Source organism: Neolamprologus brichardi, chromosome 8, assembly GCF_056152115.1.
Source record: "Neolamprologus brichardi isolate AB-2024 chromosome 8, ASM5615211v1, whole genome shotgun sequence".
In the NCBI taxonomy this organism is placed as follows: domain Eukaryota; kingdom Metazoa; phylum Chordata; class Actinopteri; order Cichliformes; family Cichlidae; genus Neolamprologus; species Neolamprologus brichardi.
Window position 1 is genome coordinate 2,775,136 of NC_142111.1, and position 9,911 is coordinate 2,785,046.

Sequence of the window (9,911 nt, forward strand, 5' to 3'; positions counted from 1 at the left end):
CCTGGTTCTGCCGGAGGTTTCTTCCTGTTAAAAGGGAGTTTTTCCTTCCCACTGTCGCCAAAGTGCTTGCTCACAGGGGGTCATATGATTGTTGGGTTTTTCTCTGTATCTATGAAGCGCCTTGAGGCGACTTTTGTTGTGATTTGGCGCTATATAAATAAAATTGAATTGAATTGAATTACCATGTTACATAGTTACCATGATACCGTCCACTGGTTTCTGAAGTCCCATTTTGAAGCCCCAAGACTGTGAGGAATCTTGGAGTTGTTTTTCACCAGGATATCACCTTCAATGCACATATTAAACAAATACGCAGGACTGCGTTCTTCCATGTGCAATATCTGTAAAATTAGAAACATCATGTCTCAGAGTGATACTGAAAAACGTTCAAAAAAGTTAATGTATTACTTACTTGTAGGTTGGATTAGTGTAATTCATTATCATCAGGATGTCCTAAAAATGCCCTGAAAAGCCTTCAGTTGGTCCAAAATGTTGCAGCAAGAGTACTGACATTGACTAGAAAGAACAGGTCCCATCTTATCCTGAAGACCTCATAGTACCGTATCAGCCCAATAGAGCACTTTGCTGGTTTGCTTGTGGTGAAATGGGAGGCAGAGCCTTCAACTTTCAATCCCCTCTTCTGTGGAACCAGCTCCTAGATTGCATTCGGGAGACACACTACCTCTCTCCCTCCGTTAAGATTAGGTTTAAAACTTTCCTTCTTGATAAAGCATATAGTTAGGCTGGATGAGGTGACCCTGAATCCTCGCTTGGCTACGCTGCAATAGTTCTAGGTTGCTGGGGGATTCCCATGATGCACTGGGTGTTTTTTCTTTACTCACCTTTTTTCACTCTCTATGTGTTTATACATCACTCTGCATTGAATCATTACTTGTTATTATTCTCTGGCTTTCTTCCACAGCATGTCTTTTGCCCTGTCTTCTTCCCCTCACCCAAACTGGTCGCAGCAGAAGGCCGCCCCTCCCTGAGTGGTCAAGTCACCAAACCATTTCATCGCACTTTCATTGGATCAGAAGTCTTTTTGCAAACACAACTATTGCCTTCTGGTGACCTTTACATAGAATCCAGGTTAATGGAGTTTCCACGTTTTCTTTTTTAAACTGTCTTTGAAACTGACTCAGTTTTGGAGTGAGCCTCATGTGGCCATTTGAGGAACTGTAGGTTCTTTTGGCTTCACTTCTTAACCTGTGAAGCTGCAGCTTGATCTGATTTCTAGTCATCTCAAGAATTGGTCAGAATATAAGTTTCTAATGAAGGTTAAACTATATACAAAAATGTTCCAGATTTTGCCCTTCCTGCCCTGGACCAGACTGAATTAGTTGCTAAAATCATTACTTATTGACATTATTTTTAAAAGGCTGTCAAGCATGGAAGCACGCACTCTTTTGCTGATTTCTGCTGTAGTCAATTTGGTGGTGTTAGATCGATTAACTGTAAGCGAGCGGTAATATTAATAAGCCAACAGGCCTTGTGTCAGTCTGCTTCCAGACCAAATCTGTCATGCCTCGAATCTCCCAAATATCCTCGTTAGCATTCTTCAGTGTATCGATATATATATATATATATATATATATATATATATATATATATATATATATATATATATATATATAGATAGATAGATAGATAGATAGATAGATACATATATATATATATATGTATCTATCTATCTATATATATCTATATATATATATATATATATATATAGATAGATAGATAGATAGATAGATACATATATATATATATGTATCTATCTATCTATATATATATATATATATATATATATATATATATGTACACAGTGTTGGGGAGTAACGGAATACATGTACCGCCGTTACGTATTTAAAATACAAAATATGAGTAACTGTATTCCATTACAGTTACCATTTAAAAAGGTGGTATTTAGAATACAGTTACTTTGTTGAAATAAATGGATTACATGGCGGTACTTTCTTGTTTCATATTGTCGCGGGTCAGGACTGTTTGGGTTTTGTTTGACAGCTACGTTCTGTTGTTCCAGGCGGCAGCATTACGGCTGCCATGGTTACAGGGTGACCCTCTCTCTCTGCGTGTTTCCTGGGTGAGAGAGGCCTTTTTGTTGTTGTTGTGCTAAGCTAATAGGCAGAATGCTACAGGTATAGCTCTAAAGAATGTAGCATCATAGGCAGTGTAGTCCGTGCTGCAGGGAGAATGGACTGCCATACACGTTATGTGTCTGTGAGCGAGGGAGGGAGAAAAAGGAAAAGTACGAGCTGTCATTGAGCAGAAACGGGAGCTGGAAGCATGTAAATATAATAATAACCACTGCAGCCAAGAAGAGAGCCTGACGAGCCCAGTTGTAAGTAAGCTATTAAGACTCGACTGTACACCGTGTTCGTGTTTTCCTCCAAAAACAATAAGTTCAGTTGGAGCAGCCTTTCAACGCCTCTCTCTGTCTCTGCTAGCAAAGTTGATCCAGACAACAAAGTAAAGCTAGTTTTCGGCTACTAGCCGACACAGAACCCACCGTATTAGCCAGAGGTCCCTTTACTACGGTTCGGAGCCGCGGACCTTCAGTAACAGTAATAAATCACAGCAATAGTACATTCATGTAGTTGTAAACAGCATGATAATATATTAAGTAATCCAAAGTATTCAGAATACGTTACTCTCATTGAGTAACGTAACGGAATACGTTACAGAATACATTTTGGGACATGTATTCTGTAATCTGTAATGGAATACATTTAAAAAGTAACCTTCCCAACACTGTATACAGTATATATTGCCTTTCTCTAAATTTGACCTCACTCACCCTTCTTCTCACCCAAGGTGACTATGTAAACCAAGGCAGATGAAACATTTCCAATATTTATCTCTCTGCCTGTGCTGCTCGTATCGGATCATGAAACACCTGACATTTTTTATCTGGCCCCAACAAGGTCACTCCATATGATGAGAGTGTGCCTCATTGCTCGACCTTGGAGCTTTCCTTCTCTGGCTCTAGAGAGCAAACGAGTCAAGCAGTAGTCTATGTCCTCTCAATGAGAAATTCCAGCTGGAGTGATTCCTCTTTCCTTGTCATATGTTAGCAGTATACATCAATCTGAAGGTGACAGAGAGTCTTGAATCAGGATAACAGGTCTGGGGTTACAGGATTAAACACTGGGTGTGGCGCATGTATGCACTGTAGACACTGCAACCCACTATTGATTATCAGTAATTCCCCTTGGAAAGGACACACACAGAGACACAGATTGAGGTTATGTTGGGTGTGACAGAAAGCAGAGTGAGTGCATACATTACTGATATTAATTATGATGATTCTAGGTCAACCTTCGGAAGAAAAATCATAATGGGGCCTGAAACTACAGTATTGGAGGTCTATACTGTGTCTCTTCTGGGGCTACAGCAGTTTTGCACCAGTTTAGTGTGTATGTTATAGGTCAGAAAATGGGGGAGGGAATGTAAGAAAAGATGGTGACGTGTAATCTCACAGGACAAACATGTGCAGTTCTTTGACAGCCTCCCAAGACACACACAAACTATTTTGCTCACTCTTTTCGTATCTATAACATGTAGGCAGAGGAAATTACAGATGGACATCCTGGTGTGCTGACTCTTCTCAGAAAAGCAAGAAGACACAGTCGTATAAACATAATATTTGCACAGAGATAAGACTCTGCCCCATATATTAAGCGACTTTGGATAGTCTTGGTATTTTCACACCTACCTACAGCAGCCATTTAACCACTCTCATCAACTCGCTGTGTGTCTCTGTCACTGATTGAAAGCAGTCTTGCCCATCCTGACCTGACACAAGCAGAGCAATTCCCCTAATAGCAATTACATGGAGGTGCTATCTGCCAGTTTGTGGGGTGATAAAAATTTTCTGTCAGCAGTTAGTTTTTTCTTCCTTTCATGGAGGGACCTGCTGTAAAACGTTCAGATGTTATGGCCCCAGAAAAATAAACCACATATTCAAGCAGGACTTTTAAAGATTTTGAAACTTTCTCCACCGTCTGGGGTTATAGCTTCACATTTTTGTGAAGGGAAAAAAACAGGTTCATTCATGTTTTTAGACACGTGGTAAAGCCTCTTTTCATCGCAACGTTTTCCGTTTCTTCTGTTTCCTAAAATCTGTTGCATTACAGAAAGAGATGTGTTCTGTTGTTTTGCGTGTTGTGTTGTTCAGAAAATAAATCTTTCAGTATTTTTTTTTCTCCTCTGAAGAGCGGACTAGTGGGGGTGACCGTGGCTCAAAGAGTTGGCAGTTCGTCTTGTAACCGGAAGGTTGCCGGCTCGAGCCCCGGCCCGGACAGTCTCGGTCGTTGTGTCCTTGGGCAAGACACTTCACCTACCGCCTACTGGTGTTGGCCAGAGGGGCCGATGGCGCGATGTGGCAGCCTCGCTTCTGTCAGTCTGCCCCAGGGCAGCTGTGGCTACAACCGTAGCTGCCTCCACCAGTGTGTGAATGCGAGAGTGAATGAATAGTGGCATTGTAAAGCGCTTTGGGTGCCTTGAAAAGCGCTATATAAATCCAATCCATTATTATTATTATTATTATTATTAGTGATGGACTAGTTGTGTTTTTTGTTTCCAGCTGTTTGTAGGAGTCTTTCATCTGAGTTTTTAAATAGTCAAGGAATCACAGAATTACCTACAGGATGTATACATACATCCCCAAATTGAGAACGATAGCTGTAACTTCATTATTTCAATATACCTGTTTTTTTTCCCTTCACAAAAATGTGAAGCTATAACCCCAGACGGTGGAGAAAGCTTCAAAATCTTTAAAAGTCCTGCTTGAATGTGTGGTTTATTTTTCTGGGGCCATAACATCTGAACGTTTTACAGCAGGTCCCTCCATGAAAGGAAGAAAAAACTAACTGCTAACAGCAAATTTTTATCACCCCACAAACTGGCAGATAGCACCTCCATGTAATTGCTACTAGGGGAATTGCTCTGCTTGTGTCAGGTCAGGATGGGCAAGACAGCTTTCAATCAGTGACAGAGACACAGAGCGAGTTGATGAGTTTCAGTTTTCAGTTTTATTTGTCATATGCAAGTTAGCACAGGGTCAGCATCGCAATGAAATGTATTTGACAAGCAGAAGACAGTCACTCAGCAGAATGGTACAGTAGAAGAAAAAAAAAAACAAAAAATAAATAGAAAAATAGTAAAGAGCAGAATATTAATAAGATGTAGTAAAAGAAAAAAAAAAGAGAGATTTCCAGTTAATTGACTAAATATATATATATATATGTATATATAAACCTATGTTCACACTAGTGATTAAATAAAGAAAATCTTAAATAGGAATGTGACGGGGGGGCAGGAATGAGGAATGAGCAGCAGTACAAACTGAACAGTACAAAAGTTGTTGTTTTTTTGTGGCAGTTGTTACAGTATTGCACTTTTTTAAAATATAAATATCAATAAAGTTGAGTGACCAGTGCAGATTGTACAGAGTACTTGTGAAGCTGCAGGGTAGCTTCTGAGTCCTGTGGACTGTGCTGTGTGTGTTTAAGTGTTGTGGTTGAGGTGTCGTATGGCTTGATGGTAAAAACTGTGTTTAAGTCTTGTAGTCCGAGCAGACAGACTCCTGTAACGTCTGCCAGATGGTAACAAGGAGAAGAGCTGATGTGCTGGGTGGCTCTGGTCCTTGATGATGCTGTGAGCTTTACGGAGGCATCGCTGAAGATAAATGTCCTGAATGGCAGGAAGCCTCGTGCCAGTGATGTCCTCTGCTGCCTTCACCACCCTCTGTAGTGATTTACAGCTGCTGGCAGCTTCCGTACCAAGATGAGAGTGGTTAAATGGCTGCTGTAGGTAGGTGTGAAAATACCAAGACTATCCAAAGTCACTTAATATATGGGGCAGGGTCTTATCTCTGTGCAAATATTATGTTTATATGGCTGTGTCTTCTTGCTTTTCTGAGAAGAGTCAGCACACCGGGATGTCCATCTGTAATTTCCTCTGCCTTTCATTATTTCAATATAATGCCTACTAATTATTCCCACCGTAATTACAGTAGGACAGGTCCGGCCCCCTAAGGGTTCTTCACCTGACTCCACTCATTCCTTTTGCAAGTGGAGTCAACACATTTTCATCCTAAAACGTACCGATGCTATGTGACAAATCCTCTGTATGTTACGTGTTCAGAAACATGAGAACTGTTTGGAATGAATCTACACATGTACATTTGTTTTACTTTCTCATCATGAATCACTTTGGAAAACACTATCTAATACGATTAAGTGGTTAAGGTTAGGGATAGGTTATGGTTCGGGTTAGGCTTAAAGTAAGGGTTAGGGCTGGAATACATGGCTGGAAAGCGTGTTACCGTCGGGAGCATCATTTTATTGGATTCTATCCACAATCCGGGGCGTATCTTTCGCGTTCCTTGATTCTGATTCTTTTGAACAAACCTAATTACAAGAACACAAGCTACTTACTGAAAATGAATGAGTTTCCTCTTTGGGAGTCAAAAAAATATCTTGTTGCATGCTCAATCATCCAGGTGAGTAAATCTCCAAAAATTGATTCTGTTCATCTGGACGTAACGTTGTCAGTGGGAGACACGTTTTATCACTCATCCAAGTGACTTCTTCAGTCTCGGCTGACTGCAGGAAGCTGACCTGGAAGCTGACCTGGCAGTCCATTGTTCCTTCAGTGGAATAGTTTCAGTCAATATGCAAATGTACTGTTTATAAGATTGGGGAAACCTGCAGTCAGCTGAAACTGAAGAAGTCACTTGGACTTTTGGTGCTTTTGGTGAAAGAAAATAGCATTAAATATAATGCAAATACTGCTAATCTAGTCTTAACTATGAGGGAGAGACACTTGAATAATGTAAATGGTGATGAATGCTGGTTGTGGGGGCCTAGGGCCCCAAAAGACTGTAGAATCTCTACTGTTTGTTTCCTGTACAATCGACCCCCAGGTTAGGGACCACAACCGCGTGCAAATAGTTGAAATTCACAAATGTTTGAGACGCGATCCAAAAACACTTCTAACTATCTATTTTAACTGGTCAAATACCAAATATACATTAAACCGTCATCCAAAAACAGCTTTGTGTTGGGGAATTTCTGCATTGTTTAGTGAAAGTTTTTTAAGAAGAAAAAAACATGTTATTGATATTTTGCTGTGTTTACATTCATGTTAATATTTGAAAATTAGTTATCATAAAAAATGTATTTACTCACAAAAAAATGACATCATTAGCAAATTTTGAGATATGCTTTACAAAAAAAATCAGCGAATAGGTGATTTTTCCATGAATATGGAAAATTTTGATTTTTCTTTTCTTTTCTTTCCTCCAATTAATCAGAGATAATGATCTGCGAATACTGAATAGTCAGGGGTCAGCTGTGTGGAGATCGGATGATTGATTCTCTTCTACACCTTACACAGGTTATATATCACAAAAAAGTGAGGTGAATTTTGTTGGTTGACTATTCTGTCTAATGCATTTTCTAATCTGTGTCTTATTAGCTACATTCTCACCTGCAATGCTTTTAATATAAAATGGGTTTGGCAACAAATCAATCCCGATTCAAGCATTTTCCTTATTCATTGGCATTGCAAACGTATGGCTGAATAGGTTTTCATACAGCACATGTGAGCTAGTATTGCTCAGGGATAAAGGAATCTGAGAAAATGTAGCGATTTTAAACCAAATGTTGCCATGGTGATCTAGCCAGATTAGCAGAGCGCCACTACTGTGACACTGAAAACTCTGGGTTTAGGGTCAACATATGTCCCCACACTATTAGTCTGACTCTGTAGTCCCTGCATCAGGATTTGCTTGTGTTTCCTGTATTTGCTGCTTATTTCTATTTTGTTGTTTTCTCGTCACATTTTGATATATTTCATTTTTTTCCTGTCAGGTTATCTTTACACTGTCTCTGAATGAATTCACTGGCCATTTCAGAAAAGACACTTTTACCCAGTGTTCTTTCCTGCTGCATCACCAAACCTTTTCCACTCTTTTGCTAACCTTCTTCCTCCATCTATCCTTCGTGTGTTCCCTATGGGTCACATGGTGATTCTCCTTGCATTTTTTAAATAATTTTCTCTCCGAACTGCAACAAGCCTTTTGCCTGATCACTTATTTTATATCTGCTTTAACGATAGCTTTAAATCTCACAGAAAAAAACATTCTTGAGTCAAGGGGGAAAAAACGTTTTTATGTACTTCGGTATCTTGTATTTGTTAACAGGTAAGAAAATAATTCTTTATAACAAGAATACCTCAACAGAATAGAAATCTGACATAGTGACAAGAAAAAGTAAAAAACCGATTCGCAGATCATTTCTTGAATGGGATGCAGTCTATTCTGCTGTAACATGTGGTTTATATTATGTTTCTAGTTTCTGTATTGATGCCAATCAATATCTACTTGACTAATATCATGAAATTCACAATAACATGAACACAAGTTGCTGTATGTCAAATCCGTCTCTTCAAGTCATTGTGTTGTACTTCTTTTGGTAAACTCGTTCAATTCAAAATTAACTAGAGGTGCATGGATGAGACTATGCCTGCAAAAAAGCTGACAAAAAGTCTAATTACAAATTTATTTTATATTATCATAGGATGATCTGATATCGTCGTGTTGGTGTTGTTCCCAGATCATCATGAAAATGTTGTTCCAGGTTCAACATTGCAAGTGACCAATCACATTATTGTGACGTTATTCTTTTGCGCACCAACCCATTCCTGCATTTATGAAATTCCAATGTTGCAAGGACAATATCAATCCTGCTTAGCGTTTATTAAAGGGTTAGGGTCAGGGTTAGGGTCCGTTGATCGGCGGACAAAGGCGGTTTCTCGCAGCTTAAGTACAGTTTTTTTGTTTTACGCCGGTTTTTCCCGAAGTCGCAAAAGTATGACATCACAACATTCTGATTGGTCACTTGCAATGTTGATCCTGGAACAACCTTTAGTATGATGATCTGGGAACAACACGAGGATATCAGATCGTGCATTATCATATGTGCATTAACGACATTATAGTGACATTTCAATATTATGGATATTGTCAATACGTGGTTGTCATGACATAAAAAGTGTCAAATGTGACAGTTTAGTTGGTTTTATAGCAGTTTTTTTTTTTTAATTTAAATACCCACCTCTGCCAAGCAGAGGTCAATTTTCAAACACATACAGGGATCCCAATATATGGAAGTTGTTTCTCATTGGTTAATGTGAATCACCTTAAAGATAAAACCATAAAGTACTTAAAGAAGCTGAATATATGATGTGTATTTTTCTGCGTGTCAAAATTAAAGGAGAATTGAGTGAAACAAAGAAAATAAAGTATTTATTGACTGGGAGGGTCAGCCTGGGGGCAGTATGCACTACTGTCCAAGGCAGATTGTGCTGTTTTGTTTGGGTTTTTTTGCTCCATTTTGCTTCCATTCCTATTCTTCTGTTTTATCCATAATAGCCAAATAGTTAGACATTTCCACTCTAAACTCTGACAAATAACAAATAACTATCTCCTCCAACGCTTCGATAAATGGGCTCTAAACCGACACAAAAGTGAGTTATCGAAATAAAGTAATAACATAAAAGCATCATCTGATCAGACAATGAGTGTAAAAACACTGGCTAAATGACTGTGACATCCATTTTTCCTGAGTGCTTGGTACACAGTCAGGTCCTGTCGTGTTGTTCATTGGAAACATCAGAAATGATCAAGTAGAGGGAAAAGTAGCCGTTAAAGAAACAAAAATTCTGGGGGGGATTTTTATGACATTTTGTGGCGTGTGGTGATAATTCTTAAAAGGGACCAAGAAGGAACAAATGAGCCCCGAGCTCCGACACCGAAGAGTTCGTGTGTGAGAGAGCCAGAGGGGGGAGTGCGCCGGGTGTGTGTGGGGGTGGAGGATGGAAGTGGG